Genomic DNA, 20,982 nt, shown 5'->3' with positions numbered 1-20,982 from the left:
ACATTGTCCATAATTGAGAGGTCTCAGAACTTCCCCTATAATCTAACAAACACTTTGAAGCGACTTCAAGTAATCTTCAGTTTTCCCAAAATCCTTCTTAGCTCCTCCCAAGTTTTCTCACACTGCAAAACCCGAAACATGCAATTCAGACCCAAACAAATTCCTCATAGCATCTAAAATTTCCCAATTCACACAGAAACCCACTGCCCAGAAACAACATCAACCAAAATTAACAGGTAGGGCACAAAATCGGCTGAATTGAAAATCAGAATCGAAACCTAGACTAAAAATTGAACAAATTGGGAACATTTGTAGTTGGATAGAAGAGGGTTTGGAGTGTGAATCTGACCTGCGCGGACTTGGAGCTCCTTATGCTGGAGTAACCTCTTCAGGTAATCGTTGATGGCAGTGCGATGTCGTACGGCGTCCTCCATCTGGGTCGAGGTCATCGCGGTGGTGCTGGGCTCTGAGAGGTTTTTGGGAGAAGAAGAAATCTGAGAAGAAGAAATTTGAGAAGTAGAGAGGCTGGTTTTTGAGGTTTTCAGTTTCGCGAGTTGATCGAGTGAGAAGGACAGAAAATGAATTATTTGCGAGGGATTTATGTCCAAAAGCACGAGTCAAAATAAGCTATAAAATTTTGAAACAAGCTCCACACTCAGACGACATTTAAATGTTGTCTGAGTGTCACAACATTTTTTAGTCAACTAGAGCATGGCTATTTGAGAGGGAAAAATACTTGATCAAATTTTGGATATCCCTCCAAATTTGAGATAGAAAATCATCATCTTCTACAACGACCAAAATGTGTTGTCTGAATGCTGACCATTTTTTCAAAAATTTCGTTCGACATATGCACGCGATCATATCGACGAGCTCTACAACTTTTATGAAGGAAGTTTTCCCAAATTTTGAACGTATAAAAAGTCAACTTTGTTGACCCCCTAAAAACGTTCGTTTTCGAAAATAAAATCGTTCGAACTAATTCCACAACTTTTCCAAGCTTCGTACTCGCTCCTACTATCGTGAAATCATTTCTAAAAAAACCATGGAATTTAATTGGGATTTTCCGGGGTATTACAGTCTACCCTCCTTAAAGAAATTTCGTCCCGAAATTTAAGCGTAAGTCAATTCCTCTCGATTAAGGTTGACCTAACTATAGGATCTCCATCTTTTCCAAATCTGTAGTAATCTACAAAGCCACAGCCCTTGTATAAAAATACATTCCTATGGCCACTAAATCCTTTCATCACAAACGTAAACTCACACAACAACTGCTCAACAACACTCCACATCACATACACAAAATCGTCACATGGATCATCTCATAGATCCTCACATAGATCTTCACATAGATCATCACATAGATCTTCACATAGATCATCACTCTGTACTGGCATACAAGCACAGTAAACACTCCCACAAAGTGTTTCGCTACTCAATTAGCATCACGGTAAATCTCCATAGTAAAACTTAAGCATGCACCACTCTTCACAACCATAGAGATGCATCACTCAAAACAAATCATCCCCAAAAGCACGCCAATAAATTATGTCACCCAATGATGATGACTTGGGCTTGCTCAATCCTTGGACTAAGCACTAGGGCTGGCCAATTGGGCCTGAAGAAATCGGACCATCCACATTTCGAACCGGCCCAAACCACTTTGGGTTTAACATTTGGGCCTACTATTCGGGCCGAACAATTGGGCTTACCATTTGGGCCTACCATTTGGGCCTACCATTCGGGCTTACTATTTGAGCTTACTATTTGGGCTTACTATTTGGGCTTACTATTTGGGCCTACCAATCGGCCCACCAACTTCCAGCTCGGCTACGGTATGAAATTGTACATACCGTATATACGTATGCATACCGTACAGATCGTATATACGTATGCATACCGTACAACTGTATATTCGTATGCATACCGTACAGACCGTATATACGTATGTATACCGTACATACCGTATATACGTCGTATATCAAGCATATACGAGATCCAAAAATATTTGTAAGAGGTAAGGTTCGAACTCCCGACCTCAAACACGAAGGTTTTGCTCCCAACCACTGAAGCAAGAGCTGCCTTCATTAATATATGCTCACGTGTTATATTTATTATGTCATAAGCGACATAAATAAAATAACGGGGGAGGCAAGGTTCGAAACCTTAACCTGCTGCACAAGGGCTTTGCCCACCAACCACTGGAGCACAAGCTGTGCTTAATATAATGTGTACAAATGTTTTACTTATTATGTCATAAGCGAACATAATAAAAATAAACGAGAGGCAAGGTTCGAACCTCTGACCTCTTGTACATGAGCCTTGCTCTTCAACCACTAGAGCACCAGCTGCTCTCGTTACTATCCATGCAACTTCTTTTATTTATTCTATCATAAGCGATAGAATAACAACAAACTGTCGGTACACTCCACGTGCCACGACACGTCTCTTCCGTGATTTACGGAAAGCAAATCACTTTCAGCTAAAGCTGTCTGCCACAGCGTCTCGAGGTTCGGCCTGTCCCCTTACACGCTCAACACGCGCCAACAGCTTTTCCGGGTTTCGGGGCGACTTTAATCCAACGCGTAGAATGAATCACAGGAATCGTTCATCCAACGGTGGAGATCTGCTCACCTCGCTCTATAAATAGGTGCATTCTGGAGAAAAACTGTTCACTCCAAAAGAAAGAAATTTTCTTCCGAGCTCAAGTCTTTCTCTCTCAACTCTTCAGCCTTTCTCTTCTCAAATCCTTTCTTCATCAATTTCAATCCTTCTCTTCTGATCTTCTCTCCCATCTAGTTGATTCAATCCCATCTTTCCTCTGAACTTTCAGATCTTCAATATTTTCCTCCAAATCTTCAATCCTTCTTTCTCAGATCTTTTCTTCCATTTGAAGATTCGATCTCATCTTTCCTCTGAGAATCTCAGATCTCCAATCACCAGTTCAACAACTCCAATCCTTCTAACAAAATCTCCCTCAAACACTAAACCATGTATTCCTCGATTTCCACATCCTCTCACCCCATGACCCAAGAGCCACGAACTCTGCAACTAATGGAGCTCCAAACCCCGCAACAAATGGAACCACAACAACAGCAACCAACAGAGGAGGGAGGAAACACCCAAGCAGCTGGAAGTAGTGCCAACATGGATTTCTGGCGAAGCCGTACCAGGTGGATTCCTACTCCAGAACAAATAAGAATCCTCAAGGATCTTTACTATGTCAAGGGATTTAAGTGCCCAACTACAGAGCAGATTCACGAGATCTGTCTCCAGCTGAACCAGTATGGGTATGTTGAGGGTAAGAACATTTACTTTTGGTTCCAGAACGTCAGGGCTCGAGAGAAGCAGATGAATAGGTGTAATCAGGCTGCTCCAGTGCCCATGAGAACTAGTTCTCTTGGTACTGGTAGATCCATTGATCTCAATTTTGGGTCCACTGGTTCTACTGGTGCTGGTGGATCCATCGACATCAATTTTGGGCCAGCTGGTGGATCCATTGACATCAATTTTGGGTCCACTAGTTCTACTGATGATGGTAGATCCATTGATCTCAACTTTGGTTCCACCTATTCTACTGGTAATGAAGGATTTCTTGATTTAAATTCTGTTTCATATTCTTCCTCACACTTCAACACTAATACTAGTACAACTCTTTTGGCACAACAGGAGGACAAACATCCCTGCAACAACGAGGAGGAGATCACCAGGAGGTTCAAACTCTTCCTCTGTTCCCCGTGCACGGCGAGGACGTCTTTGGTAACCTGAAGGCTACTTCCGAGGAAGGTAGCGCTTTTGGTTACTATTCTGGTGGCTCAGGCGGTTACCACAGTGGCTCAAACGTTTCTCTTGAGCTCAGCCTCAACCCATCCGGAGCTGCTGACTAGGCTTAGTATAGCATAGTCCTCGCCTTTTTTTTTTTTTTTTTTTTTTTTGTAATATAAACTCAATAAGATGGTGTGCATGTTTTCTTTCCTGTTTGTTTAACCAACAACAACACCAAGGATCGAACCTTGGTCACCCAATACTGTTTTCAAAACCATAAACAACTCTACTGCACACATCTTTCATAATGATGCAATAAAAACAATCACTCAAAAAGAATCCAACAATCAATTAAGTCGCATCGAGGTCTAGCTAGTATCCTCTGAGTCAAACCAAACACAACAATTTCATCGATAGGATTAGGGATTTATAAAGCTAAACACATCCTGAGTTAGCTAGGAAAAACCCACGTTTTTAGAGTTACTCTTACAACTCTTATAGAATCTCGATAATTCCATCTATCAATTGTTTCAACAAAAACTCACCACAATTCAATCCCTAACATTTAGCGATTCAGAAATCAAATCAAACTCCATATCACATAGTAATTCACTTGAACCACTATGGATACCTAACAAAATCACTAAAATCAATATCCGAAATTGCGTTTAACTATAACACCTAAAATCAATCACCAAAGGCACACACTCTCATCCAACATCATTCACAAGAACTGATTCTAACTCTCCCAATTAATTACACCAAAATCAACTCCATTGCAAAACTTTAAGTGTCCCGCCTACTTAAACTTAAAACACACAACAACTTCAAATTCACTGCAGCCCATCTCCATACTACGATCCAAAACTTTAAGAAAACTAGTTCACCACACAAAGGCCACAAAATTCAATTTCATTCACTTGAACAAAACTATATTCACAAGTCACGGTCAGGTCATCAACCCATGGTGTTCAAATGAATAAATTTCAAATCCAGTTTTCCTTGTGAATCGTAACGTATCGTTCCAAAATGATGCAAGTAACATCAACCACGTATATAAGACACATCTCGCGAACTCAATTCAAATTCAGAATCACCAAAACTACTACTAATTCCAATTCTACCAACAATCCTGATTCTGAAGGAATTATAGTACTCAACGACAACCCAAAACAATGGTCTCTCCTCTCTAACCATCGAGCACAAAATAAAATTCTTGTCTCGCACCTTAAACCCTGCTTAACAACTTACAAGCACAAGGAAGAAGTAACCGCAATAATTTCTTCCCTAACCTCAACCCTACTAACAAACTCCACAAGGACATCTCATTACAAAACAAGATATCTATTATTTGACATGTACATCTCATCCAAAAACATATGTACGTCCAACTTAAGAAGGCAACTTTCTATCCATTAATACTCGTATCCACACTAGGTACGTGCATAGGTCCACATCATGCCTTCAACCAAACACTTCAACATCCAAAAGAACCTCACTTCCATACAACAATCCTCGTTGACTTAACAGAGTTGAATCAAGAGGTTCCTATTCCTCAAGGATTGTAACTCGCGGCCACTGAACTTATTCCAATACGAACCTACAAGACAACTGTAAGGTTCTAAGTACAACCCCTTCGAATCTCCATTACCTAAGGAGTATAGTATGCTTGGCTAATACATGTATAACACTTAAAACACAGTATAAGTCAAATACAAATTCATATTAACCAAGTCAATACTATAGGGAATGTATTCACGTTCCCTAAACGACCTAGCGGCCTAAACAACTCCCAACACTCACGCATACCCAATGACTTAGCCAATACCAAAGAGCACACGATGGGGATCCGCTGCAGACGGGCCATCACTCGGAAGGTATTGACACATCACCAAATATGCACCTTACGCTCTGATACCAAACTGTCACGCCCCGGATTTTGAATGATAAATTCAAATCCGAAACCTGAATAATTACAATTACAAAAAACCAAATCTCGAAACTTCGAGTTCATTATTACAATTCACTCTCACAATATATTATAAAGCTCAAATGAGCATAACACACCTCACAACTTACAATTGTTGTAAAACTCTAACAATTGCTCTAACCGCACGATCACCGTCCTGGTTCTCCTGTCCTGTAGGATTACCCGCTACACAATTTGAATAGTGTACCGGGAGTTGCAACAACACAAAACCCGGTAAGCTTTTTACAGCCAGTATGAGTAAACAAGAAAGAACTGTTGATTTATTAGATTTCAAGACTACCACAAACCCACGTTACTTTCTCACTCTCATATATATATATATATAGACACTTATGAGTTACTCTCAATTTAGCTCATAAGATCACTCACTCTCATATATATATGTAGACACTTATGAGTTACTCTCAATTTAGCTCATAAGATCACTCACTCTCATATATATATATAGACACTTATGAGTTACTCTCAAATTCGCTCATAAGATTTCCCAACATTTGGTAGACAGACTCATATATATATATAGACCCTTATGAGTTACTCTCAATTTCCCTCATAAGGTTACCATATATATATTGACACTTATGAGTTACTCTCAATTTCACTCATAAGGTCACTCCACATTTGGCAGACAGACTAGAGCTCTAACTGAACGTAACCACTCGTCCGGCCACAGACGTGATTACGATTTAATACTATTAATAACCACCAGCCCGGTACGAGAGCGTGATTCACTAATAGATGCCATGGTCACCTCGTGACCTAGTGATCTCCACAGATCACAACAATTTATTGTTCCTCAACAATAAAACTCAACACCTCTCACAATATATTGTTTCTCAACAATAAACTCAATACCTCTCACACTGTATTGTTTCTCAACAATAACTCAACACAACTCCAACAATACATATTATTTCACGTAAATAATATATATATAGACATTCACACAGGAATGTCTAGTAACACCAACAATAGTTCATATGATTGCAACAAAATAAGCAATTAATTGTATTGGGTTCGTAATATGAACCACGTGAGGTTTACTCACCTCGATAATCCCGCTGCGTCTTCAATTCAGCTCAAAATACGATCCACAATCGTCCACCAACTCAAACCGTCAATCACCTAGTCAGATACGATCTTAACTTAGCAATCATTCATAAACCACACATATACGGAAATCCAACGGTCGGATTCTAATTTAATGATGATCCAACGGTCAGATCGAATTTATATGATGATCCAACGGTCGGATCCTCACGGATCGCCCTTAGGATCATCCTCCAAAATTATCACGAAGATCCAACGGTCGGATCTTCCTGAATCGTCCTTACAAACATCTCCACAAATTTTTATGGAAATCCGACGGTCGGATTCTCACGAATCGCCTTCCGAAACACTATTTCACAATTATACGAAGATCCAACGGTCGGATCTTCGTCCGTGACCTCTCAAAGTCATCAGAACAGTCATACGATCAACATATCAAAACTACAAGTCCATCGGACTGTCCGATCTTCAAGAAACATTAATCGAACGATCGAAATTAATCGAAATCATAAAATTCATAACTAAATCATACGATATCCAAAAATTGCGTATAATATATCGAAATGATCGTATCGACATGTAGAACACAAAAATGGACAGAAACTGTCCTTGGGGTGGCCGGAGGTCGCCGGAAACCACCATCACAGTGGCGGCACCGCCACCCATTCAAAGTCAAAATTAGCCAAAACTTCCAACATGAAAGTTCTTTATTTTTACATGCTGGTCAATATTCATAACTAGCACAAGATCAGAAATTAATGGGAAGAGGTTGAAAAATACCAAAACAGTCGAGTTGGCCGGAAAATCTGCAGAAACCGGCGAGCTCCAGTTTGACGTAAAAAGGTCCTCCAATGGCTTCGATCCCTTCTGGATATTTGTTCAGAAGTTCAAGGTGAGCTCTCCAGTTCAAGAATCACTCAAAACGAACCTCCACAACTCGAGATATCGAGCTCCACAGTCCGGTTTCGATCTAGGTCGGGTTGAGCTTCCAGTCGCCACCACTAGCCACGCCGCCGTGCAAGGTTACTTCTGGGAGCTTCAGGAAGTTGAGGTGAGCTCGTGGGTGAAGTTTGATGAGCTTTGGTGGCTTGTAGCTCGAGATATCAAGCTTCGAACCAAAACTGGGCTGAATCGGACTCGTGCCTCCGCCGTCGTTTCCGGTCGTACCGCCGCGCAAGGCTGCCTCCAGCATCTGCGCAAGGTTGAGGCGAAACTAATGGCGGTGGTCCGACGCCGTTTGGTGGACTAAGGGAGGAGCTATTGATCGAAGAGCTGCTGCTCTGTTTTTTTTCTTCGTTTCGGATGCGAGGGAGAACGAGAGAGAGAGAAAGAAGAAGAAAAAAGAGAAAAAGAAAAAGAAGGAAGGAGACCCGGAGGAAAGGAAAAGGAAAAGGAAAAGGAAGAAAAAGAAAAGAAAAAAAAAGAGAATCCGAGGAAAAGAGATTATAAAAAAAGAATCTCATATTTCCAAAATTCGTAACATAATCGTACGAACTCCAAAAATTTCGTTCGACATATGCACGCGATCATATCGACGAGCTCTACAACTTTTATGAAGGAAGTTTTCCCAAATTTTGAACGTATAAAAAGTCAACTTTGTTGACCCCCTAAAAACGTTCGTTTTCGAAAATAAAATCGTTCGAACTAATTCCACAACTTTTCCAAGCTTCGTACTCGCTCCTACTATCGTGAAATCATTTCTAAAAAACCATGGAATTTAATTGGGATTTTCCGGGGTATTACAAATTCCACCAAGATAAAAAATTAATGAGCACCCAATTGATCAATTTCACTTTGCAACAGAAATTCCTAACCGAGACAGATTCTTACGCAATTGAGATTAAATCATGGTCTTACAAAATCATAATCACCAAGAGTTTCCAGGAACTATGTTTATGTTCTAAACAAAGAAAGGTCCAAACTTTACTTACATTGTCCATAATTGAGAGGTCTCAGAACTTCCCCTATAATCTAACAAACACTTTGAAGCGACTTCAAGTAATCTTCAGTTTTCCCAAAATCCTTCTTAGCTCCTCCCAAGTTTTCTCACACTGCAAAACCCGAAACATGCAATTCAGACCCAAACAAATTCCTCATAGCATCTAAAATTTCCCAATTCACACAGAAACCCACTGCCCAGAAACAACATCAACCAAAATTAACAGGTAGGGCACAAAATCGGCTGAATTGAAAATCAGAATCGAAACCTAGACTAAAAATTGAACAAATTGGGAACATTTGTAGTTGGATAGAAGAGGGTTTGGAGTGTGAATCTGACCTGCGCGGACTTGGAGCTCCTTATGCTGGAGTAACCTCTTCAGGTAATCGTTGATGGCAGTGCGATGTCGTACGGGGTCCTCCATCTGGGTCGAGGTCATCGCGGTGGTGCTGGGCTCTGAGAGGTTTTTGGGAGAAGAAGAAATCTGAGAAGAAGAAATTTGAGAAGTAGAGAGGCTGGTTTTTGAGGTTTTCAGTTTCGCGAGTTGATCGAGTGAGAAGGACAGAAAATGAATTATTTGCGAGGGATTTATGTCCAAAAGCACGAGTCAAAATAAGCTATAAAATTTTGAAACAAGCTCCACACTCAGACGACATTTAAATGTTGTCTGAGTGTCACAACATTTTTTAGTCAACTAGAGCATGGCTATTTGAGAGGGAAAAATACTTGATCAAATTTTGGATATCCCTCCAAATTTGAGATAGAAAATCATCATCTTCTACAACGACCAAAATGTGTTGTCTGAATGCTGACCATTTTTTCAAATTGAACGAGTATGGTTTTAGTCCATATTCAGACAACATAAAAAAAAATTGCGTTGTCTGAAAAACTCAGACGACATAAAACAAAACTTATGTCATCTGATGCGTGTCGTCTGAAGGCCTTTTTGGCATAGTGATTATTTGTTCAATCTATAATTTCATCGCACCCAATCTTAGATGCAAATGATTGTATTGTTGTCCTCGTATACGAGGAATTTCGTCGAATGGCTTTTATTAGGCTTGGCAAAGACGAAACACGGACTTTAATTGATAACAAGTGGGTGGTAAATAAGAAATCATTCACTTCATTCGAAGATAGATTTTACAAGTGGGTGGTAAATAAGAAATCATTCACTTCATTTGAAGATAGATTTTACGCTGTTGATATCTGGAATAAGCTTTCATGTTTTGAGATTACTTTGCAATGCAGCGCAGAGATAAAATTGTTTGAACACAATATTGGAATGGCCAAAGAAGAATTATCTTGTGATTTCAAATGACAAGGAAGTATATATATTGATGGTTTAAAGGTACTATGAATATGTTGATGAAGATGAAGATTCAGAAGATGCTAATGCAGCTGCAGATCTTGTGGCTTCGTTGGCTCGTCGGAGGATGTGTCCGGCTAGTTGGATTCAACAGCCACCTCCCTCCCTTTTGAATATTCTCTTGTTTGATGGAGACCCACTTCCTCACTAGCTAGAAGGATCTGGGTTCTGTTTTTCTTTCCGTTTGTTGTTTGTAAGGTTACTATTTGCCAAAAAAAAAAAAAAAAAGAAGAAGAATTTGAACGTGTGAAAACTGGATTCAAAACTTTTGGATTTATTTTTGACAAATGTGAGTGGACAGAGAAAAGCTCTTTAGGTGAGGTTGCACTTTCACTGGGGACAACACTTCAGTATATGTGCCGGTTTCAATGTTTTCTTTCAGTCGAGTTGCATAGATTTGAACCATGATATTACCCATGATGCTGCACTACAGAAGTGGCCAAGCATAAAAAATCATGGGTCCTTGATCCAAAGCACTAAAATGAGGTAAAATTATCTCACTCACCCCAGCAAAAGATTTTTATTCCCTCTTACCCCATTTAAAATAAAATGACAACTTTGTCCTCCATCTAATTAATGAATTATATCCACACTACACCAAAAATCTTATCAAACAACGGCAAAACACCGTTGTGGGATTTGGAGACCCACCGTTGTAGAGTGAGCCGTTGTTTGTTGAAAATTCAGACAACGGTGGAACACAGTTGTGTGAGAAACACACAGACAACATGTATGTGTTATAACTGTTGTGTGATAGCTCGGCAGATGCCAAGCGCAGCTGCGCAGCAGTTGAGGCGCTGTCTTCAGACACCAGTGCCAGTTTTAAGCTGTTGTATGTTAAGCGTGTCAGACAACATATTTTTATTTTGTTTGTTGTCTGATTGATCTTCAAACTTCAATTCTTGGACTATATCTGTTTTGTGATTAACTTTAGGACAACAAAGTTCAATTAATTCTGTTGTGTGATTAACTTTTAGGACAACAGAGTTCAATTAATTTTGTTGTCTGAGTATAAATTAGAAGACACTGATTTGTTAAAAACTGATGTGTGATATGATTGATTACAATGTGTTTCTGTCCCAAATTTGGCCATTCAGACAACAGGCAGTGATCATTATATCTAATCTGTTGTGTGATCATTTGAACATTCCATTCTAGAATATATTAGATTGTGCATTCATTTGGTCCATTTACGAAATGAATAGTAGTTCAATAAATACAAACATTGTAAACCATCAAATGAGTAATCTAAACACTTTAGGCTCCATGTAGAAGCTGATTGTATGCCCATCTTTGAATGCATCCTCACCCCACAAGATTTATAGCCGTTGCCTATATATGTTCAAATAGTAAGAGATTTAAATCTATTAGTCAGCAGAGGAATCTTTTGCCCTTTTGTTCCAAGGCCTCGCCTAGCAATTGGTAGGCGCACAATCTTCTTCTTTAAAGGTTCAGGTGTAATGTCTACTTGAGCACGCAATGGAACAACATCTGGTGGGATAACAGGGGGTGGGGGTGGCAATGCATGCTCTGCCCTGTTTTCTCCATTTGCGTCGTTTTCTACATTTACGCCATTCTCTCCATTTGATCCATTTGTTCCATTTCCATTGGGCTCAAATGAATCCATAGCCTAAAAATGCACCAAAAGATATTAAAAGGTAAACATTAGTAGAAGGTAATTTCATTAGGAAAAAAAAAGAGCATGAATCATTAAAATTTCATTTATAGTACAAAGGATAATTTGGAAAACAAACTGAACTCCCCAACAAAGTTGTCACGCCCCTGATTTTTAACACAATTAAAAATCGATATATAACCCCATAATTATATATGCGTGAACGTTCAGTCATCAATACAAATACATGGAAACCTTTTTCCTTTTTAAACCAAGTACATACTGATGCCCTGAACCCTCAAAGTTAATATACACTCACTCCACAGAGTTATATATTACACAAGCTTACGAATTAAATTGTCAACAACAAAATAAAACGTAAATGCTCCTCAGAGCTCACTACAAGCGGAAGTCTTTATAACGGTAAAGTCACAAAATTGGCTTCCTACCGTTAAGCTGCAAGCACGCCACCTCAGCTTCAGCCACGATTACCTTGACCTGCAGGATTAACCCCTACACCGTTTGAATAGTGCACCGGGTTGTCACACAACAAACCCGGTAAGCTTTTGCAAGCCCGTATGAGTAACTCAAAACAACTCACACCAAATCACGGGATAAAAGCCCGCACAACTCACGCCAAACACGAGGAAAACCTTTCGACTCGAGAATAAGGAAAACATACCATGCTTCCCAAAACAATACTCTTTTCCAAAAAAGAAAACAACGAAAGTCACACCGTGACAAAATCATATAGATCGTTAACCTAACAATTCAATATGATAAATCGATCCAACCAGGATAAAACATCCATTCAGTCCAACCTGGACAAAACAACAAATCGGTCCAACCTGGACAAAACACAAACACACATCAAATCGGTCCAACCTGGACAACAACATCAAATCAGTCCAACCTGGACAAAACAACATCAACACACATCAATCATACCTATCGTTAACCTAACAAATAGAATATGATTCATTGGTCCAACCTGGACAAAATACGTACCCAGAAGTCATAAGTAACCTACTCAGATCCATGAGGTACCATGGCAGACAGACTAGAGCTCTAACTGAATATATCGTAACCTGTCACCTCGGCCAAGGTTCAACCTTACTGTCACGCCCCGAATTTTGAATAGTAAATTCAAATCCGAAACATGAATAATTACAATTACAAAATCCAAATCTCGAAACTTCGAGTTCATTATTACAATTCACTCTCACAAGCAATATTGTAAAGCTCAAATGAGCATAACACACCTCACAACTTACAATTGCTGTAAAACTCTAACAATTGCTCTAACCGCACGATCACCGTCCTGGTTCTCCTGTCCTGTAGGATTACCCGCTACACAATTTGAATAGTGTACCGGGAGTTGCAACAACACAAAACCCGGTAAGCTTTTGACAGCTAGTATGAGTAAACAAGAAAGAACTGTTGATTTATTAAATTACAAGACCACCACAAACCCACGTTACTTTCTCACTCTCATATATATATATAGACACTTATGAGTTACTCTCAATTTAGCTCATAAGATCACTCACTCTCATATATATATATAGACACTTATGAGTTACTCTCAATTTAGCTCATAAGATCACTCACTCTCATATATATATATATATATAGACACTTATGAGTTACTCTCAAATTCGCTCATAAGATTTCCCAACATTTGGCAGACAGACTCATATATATATATAGACCCTTATGAGTTACTCTCAATTTCCCTCATAAGGTTACCATATATATATTGACACTTATGAGTTACTCTCAAATTCACTCATAAGGTCACTCCACATTTGGCAGACAGACTAGAGCTCTAACTGAACGTAACCACTCGTCCGGCCACAGACGTGATTACGATTTAATACTATTAATAACCACCAGCCCGGTACGAGAGCGTGATTCACTAATAGATGCCATGGTCACCTCGTGACCTAGTGATCTCCACAGATCACAACAATTTATTGTTCCTCAACAATAAAACTCAACACCTCTCACAATATATTGTTTCTCAACAATAAACTCAATACCTCTCACAATATATTGTTTCTCAACAATAAACTCAACACAACTCCAACAATACATATTATTTCACGTAATAATATATATACAGACATTCACACAGGAATGTCTAGTAATACCAACAATAGTTCGTATGATTGCAACAAAATAAGCAATTAATTGTATTGGGTTCGTAATATGAACCACGTGAGGTTTACTCACCTCTAATCCAGCTGCGTCTTCTTAACAGCTCCATTAACAATCTCACGAATCGTCCGCCAAATAAATCGATCGATCACCTAATCCAATAATGATCTTAACTTAGCCAACAACTCAAAAGCACACATATACGATGATCCAACGGTCGGATCGAAATTATACGATGATCCAACGGTCGGATCCTCACGGATCGCCCTTAGGATCATCCTCCAAAATTATCATAAAGACTCAGATCTTCTTGAATCACTCTAACAAACATCTCCATAAAATTATATGAAAATCCGACGGTCGGATTCTCACGAATCGCCTTCCGAATCACTATTTCTCAATTATACGAAGATCCAACGGTCGGATCTTCGCCCGTGACCTCAAAAAGTCACCGGGACAGTCATACGATCAACATATCCAAAATTGAAGCAAAACCGATGGTCAGATCTTCACAGATCGTAAACCGAAGATAAACGTAAAAACGTTAAATAGTAACGTCAAAACGTAAATCCACTATTTAACAACTTTTTCTAACATGACCATGTTATATATCAAAACGCTCGTATGGATGCATAGATCATCGCCTAGATAATGAAAACTCAAAATATGGTCTGATGCGCCGCCACAAGCGGTGGTCAGTGGGCGGTCAACGCGGCGGTCAACGCCAGTCAACCACCTCCGATGGCAAAGTGACCAACTACAAACTGGTTCAAAATGAAAGGGTGATCGACTTCCATACCTGGAGCTAAGCCTGGTTCGGCCTAGATTGTCCTAGATCAAGCGTTGAAGTTGGATTAATCCGGAGCGTCTGATCTGATTCCAGATTGAATCAGAGCCGTCAAAAAAGTCAAACCTTGATCAAGCACTCTACACCCAAAATCGTCATCCAAGGCCTATATGGGGATGATCAGGGGGAGGAGGAGATCACGAAAATGGGAACGATCGGCCCATGCAACGCCGGAAAAATGGAATTCCGGTCGGGTCGGATTCCTCTTGGCTGGCTTCTTCGATCCGGGTCTGGGAGCAGCGACGGGGCGAGGCGACACCGGAGGGAGGCTCGTCGTGGGCCGGCGATCCCAGGGAGGCCCGGGTCCGGGGACGGAGGAGGCTGGAGGGTGGTGAAAAAGCCGGGTCGGGTCGACTAAGACCCGTCGGGTCTGAGGGTCGAAGGAAGAGAGAGAACGGAGAGAGCTGGGGGACTGTTCAGCAAAAATGAAAGTGTTTCGTCCTTAAATGAAATTTCTGATTTTTTTTTTCGATATTTATAGAAAATTCCCAAATTTCAAAAATTCATAACTTATTCATACGAACTCCGAATATTGCGTTCCACATGTCCACGAACTGGTATCGACGAGCTCTACAACTTTCATGAAGGAAGTTTTCCCAAATTTTGAACGTATAAGAAGTCACTTTTCAAGACCCCCTAAATAACGTTCGTTTTCGAAATAAAATCGTTCGAACTAATTCCACAACTCCTTCAAGCTTCGTATTTGTGCCCACGCCTACGAAATCATTTCCAAAATGTCATCGGACATTAATTTGAATTTTTCGGGTATTACACTTACGATATACATTGCCTGAGGATGCAACCTGCAACCCCGGATCCTTAGGCCAACCTGACCCTCAGATCAAAACATTAAACGAGTCGCACCGGACCCCAAATGTCAAAACAAATCAAACGGAGAAATCACAACCTGTGACTCTCACATCCTCAGACCACAGATCGTCAAATCAAAACATTAAACCAAATCAAAAGGAGAAATCACAACCTGTGACTCTCACATCCTCAGACCACCGGTCGTCGGATCAAAACATTAAATCAACCCAAAAGGAGAAATCACAACCTGTGACTCTCAATTCCTCAAACAATTTTCAAAACAATAGAAATACCATTTCCCACCATTTGTTTTCTGAAAAGCCACAACCCAAAACAATAAAACGCATCAATTCATGCACATTGTTTTCATCAATCCACAACCCACCAAAACATATATATATCACGTAAATATATATATACGTAGTCATTCACTCAGGAATACCACTAATACATGAATACATATGTGTGTGTGTGTGTGTGTATATATATATATATATATATATATATATCCCATAATATATATATGTACACACATAGTCATCCACTCAGAAATGCCACTAATACCATCTATAGTTCATTTTGAAAGCTAATCAAAATCAACCAATTTAAATCCGTTCATAATTGAACCTTGTGAGATTACTCACCTCGAAACTCCCGCTGCGTCTTCAATACAGAACAAAGCAGCCAAACCACAAAACAACCGTCCAAGAATACTTCCCAAGTACCTAATCACATACAGTTTCAACTTAGTAACGATTCACAAACGATTTAAGTTCGAAACCCCTGTTTTGAACTAAAATCCCCAAAGTGGCGCCAATCGAGGCGAAACCACATCCGAGACCTCCCAAAGTCTCCGGAATACATCCACGATCGATACGTCCCAACCACAAGTCGATCGGACACTCGGATCCTCACGGATCGAATAAATCAACCGGTATGAAACCGTAAAAATCATAACAATTCCATACGAACTCCAAAATTTGCATATTATATATCGAAACGCTCGTATCAACGAGTAGAACATATATAATACCAAAAACAGTCCCTTACATGGCCGGAACGCCGCCACAGGCAGTGGCGTACCGTCGCCGACCAAAAACTCATTATTTCACAAAACTCCCAACATCAAAAAGCTTCATCTAAGCATGCTTGTGAATTCTCATAACTAACTCGAAGTCAGAAAACAAGCATAAGAGATCGAAAACTACCTCACAAGGTTTGGATTCTTGCTCAATCTGAGTTGAACTGGTTTTCACATGTATCGATCCAAACAACCACCAAGGATCGATCAAGGAGACTGCTCTGAGCTCCCCAAGCTTAGCCAGAAGCCTCGCTGACGTCGGAATAAGGATTTCCGACCGGGTCCGAAATCCTCAACTGCACCGCCTTGCTGCACTTCCTCCACCGAGAATCGCCGCAAGAGGACACCACAGGGACGACAAACGGAGGAGACGAACCAGCTGACCAAATTTCACGGCCAGAGATCGCCGGAGCTCGCCGGAAAAGCCGGGTCGGATCACCGGGTTCAGGTCGGGTCAGTCGCAAATCTCAGATAGTGAAGGCGTCGACCGAGAGAGAAAAGAGAGAGAATGAGAGTTTCCGGAAATGGAAACCAAATGAAAATAGTAAATTTCCCATTCGGGAAACTTCTATTTATACCAAAATGGAAATTCCTTCCAATGGCCATAACTTTCTCATACGAACTCTGATTCTCGCGTTCCACATGTCCACGAACTCGTATCGACGCGCTCTACAACTTTCGTGAAGGAAGTTTTCAGAGAATCCCAACGAATAAAAAGTCAAACTTCACACGACCCCCTAAAGTCATACTTTCCGAATAAAAATTCATCCGAAACACTTCCGCTCCATCCACGAGCCACGAAACCGTCCAATAACCACAAATTAGATTCCGGAAAATCCTCGGAAAATAAATACAAATTTCCGGGGCATCACAAAAGTATACAGTGGCTACACCAGTACTAAATATGAACATTTCTACAACAAAGTATACTTACAGAATTTGCGAAGAGGAGAGACGCATAAGGAAAATGTCACCATGCTTCCAAGTGAGAGGTCTACAAACACGACCAAACCGTTTGCTTTTAATCCCACAACACGGCAGCACGCATAAGTATGTATACAGCCAAGCTCGTATGCTGCTTGTTATGCCCGGTAAGAAGCATAGACGGTCGTGCTATAAGCCCTGCTAACAAAGCCCTCCACTTACTTGTCCTGAACTAGAGTAACACCGAAACATAATTGATAGGAGGATAATTATGCGATAATAATGTTGTTAATTCCCATATTTACTTTGTTAGTTTATCTTATTTTCTGGTTAATTTAGTTGTTTTTATGTTTATTAGGTTTTCCGAAGTAAGGAAAGAAATAAGAGCAAAAGGAAGGAGATATGTGCAATTGATGGAGAATTGTGGACTCTTGATGAATCAAGGAAGCTTAAGGCAATATGAAGGAAAATATATTCAGCAATTAATTCTCTTGGCTGCTCCTATTGGATAGAAGGATGTCAATGAATCCTAAATCAATCAGAACATTAATCAAGGAGTTAGAGTCCAAAAGAAAAGAAGGAAAGAGTTACAAACTGAATAAAATCTCTCCTTGGATGTTCAAGAAAAGGGGATCTCACATACAAAAAAGCATAGACGCACAAGAGCTTGAGAAGAAGAAGAACTACAACCTTGCTAGAAACTATCGATCGCTGCACGCCAGAGATCGATCGTTGATCTGTATTTTCCAATTTTCTGATTTTTGTTGTCTTCTTCCTCCATGAACTCCTTTGTGTTTTTGATTTCCATTATGTGTAACTAAATTTCCAGAAGTTAGGGGGCAGTTGAAGTGCCTAGACATGATCCATAACATGCTTTGACATTCAATTTGTTTTCCAATTAATAAAGTTGAGGTTTTGTTTACCGATTTCTCATTGATGCTATGTTTGTGTGCTTTGGAGGCCTACTTAGTATGCATGCTAGGGTTCTAATACTTTGATTTTTTGATGCCTGGATCAATAGTTGGATTCCTCAAATTATCTAGAGAAGTAATTGGTAGTTTTCACTAGCAAGTAAACAAAACCCTAGGTTTAGCAAGGCCCTAAGTTATTTGCAATGCCTAGTGATTGCTCAAACTCTTTTCAAACTTAATGATCTCTGCATGTTTAATCTAATAAACGTACCTTTAGGTTGCATTGCTTGGGAATAGTCTAGGTGTAGAGCACTTCCTGCCTAGCGTACAAAGTAAGAAAGGGTAATAGGTTGTGTTCAAGCGTACCGAGCCAATCTGAGCGTCTTCAACTAAGTTAATTGGTAGCAAATTGGACAAAGTCTGTTGTGTGTGATTGTTGGGGGTGGATACTTCCTTCCTAGCTAGTTTCATTATCTTGATATCAACCAACTTCAAATCTGCTTCAATTTTGTTTTTCTTTCTGTTCTCTGTTTTTCTGTATTTTATTTCCATAGCAAATCAACTCCGAAATTCACCAAATTTTTTGTGCTGGACGCCTTTTGTGCTAGTACGTCTCTGTAAATTTTCATATTTTTTTGGGTTGTTTTGGTTAGATTCGTAGTTTTTCTTTTGACTGCTGTTCAGTAGGAACTGCAGTCACGTTTTTGTGACTTTTGTTGAAGCACTTAGTTTAACTTAATCCTCTGCGGGAGACCCTTATTTCTCTATACTACGATTGACATATTTGCAGGAGAATAAGGAAAATCAATAGCTTTAAATTTAGCTATCAATAATCAATTAAACCAGAGCAAACAGCTATCTCAAATCTCAATCAAACAGACCATGCGAAGCTGAATATAAAAGAACAAGGAACATGCCTACGGTGGCCTCCCAAAGAAGCAATAATCTCATCCACTGAAACAAATGTGCCTGCAAAAGTCCCAAGAAACAAACCATATCTCAAGGTCTCCTTCAAAGCAGTAACAATTGCTTCATTATTCGTAATCGCACCCTCAGTCCTGAACAGATACACATCAAACACTTAAAATTATAACCAATAAACACATTAACAAGTTTGAATTGTTCAAATATTCGATATAATTAGCACATTAATCACTTCAATTATGACATAATTAGGTTTGAATTACTGAAATATTAACTTTTTACCTGAGAGAGGCTAAGAGCTTTCTCTTTCTGAGTCTAGCTAGGATGGAGAAGACGGCGAGGCCGCCTTTGAGGACGACGCTGATGGTGAAACCCTTAATCGAAGCAGTCACAACCCGCCATAGCTTCTCGGAATCGCTCAACGGCACAAGAATGTATTCGAGCGAAGAGGAATAGCAAAACGACGACGGAGAGGGATCGGATTTCCTGCAATGCGCGCACACCAGATCTTCGGCGTGATCACCGTTGGAGCCGCCATTCTCGCCGGCGCCGTCCGGCGACATGAGAGGGCGAGTGGATTAACTTTTTGGGGAATGGGGTGGCGCGTGGAGACGAAAGAGGGATTCAAAGGAGATTGAGAGGTACGGCGTTGGGAGTCGAGAGGGAAAGGTACGTGGGAGTGGAGCTATGCGAATAGCCCACAAATCCCCAAATTGACGTTGTAAACCTAGAGATCGAAGAACACTAATCTTCAGCGGATTGAAGAACCTCCTCCTTCTTTCCAGTTCCTAATACGCAGAACCCTATTTCTTCACAAATGGAATTGAGTGATGGCTGAGTCGAGATAATAGAACCCTAATCTCGGCGGTGATGTGTGTAGGCGAAGATCATGATGTAGATGGAGGAAGGGATTGCGGAGACAATAGGGAGAGGAGTGATCTAGGAAAAGAGACAGTAAAATGCGAGATGAGATGATGTTTTGAGGAGAGATTCTCGAAGAAAAGGTCATTTGTTATTTTGTTGAAGTGTTATTTTGTGCAAGTGGGAGATAATAGCTATCAAGGCGCGGGGGTTTGTTTTTTTTTTTTTTTTTTTTTTTTGTATTCATGAATCAGACAACACATATATGAAGTTATGTTGTCTAATTATACATAGTTTAAATTTGAGCTAAGGGAGCAAGGAGGGATAGTTCCCGCCTATGTGCAATCATAGTACCAGTTTTGGTGTTAGGGATAGGTATCTCTCATTTAGACAACACAAATAAGAAATTACATTGTAGGAGTACATATATGTAACCTACATTTTGATCAAAGTTTGTTCATTTTGGGGGAATGAATGACATTTTGGATGCATTGAAATATTGCCAGTATATATCTTCATTACTTGGACAACACAAAGTAAAAAACTGTTGTATGATATTTTGCAAGCTACACTCATACAACAAATATAACTATTCTGTTGTCCTTTGGAGCACCAATTTAGAGCCAAATTTGAGTTAGGCTAAGAGGGAAATCTGTCGCTATTTTTTTCTTCATTCACACAACGAACTATTCTTATAACTGTTGTGCAATGATCTACTAGCTAAAAAGTTCAGAAT

Source organism: Rosa rugosa, chromosome 2, assembly GCF_958449725.1.
Source record: "Rosa rugosa chromosome 2, drRosRugo1.1, whole genome shotgun sequence".
In the NCBI taxonomy this organism is placed as follows: domain Eukaryota; kingdom Viridiplantae; phylum Streptophyta; class Magnoliopsida; order Rosales; family Rosaceae; genus Rosa; species Rosa rugosa.
This window is presented reverse-complemented; position numbering follows the sequence as displayed.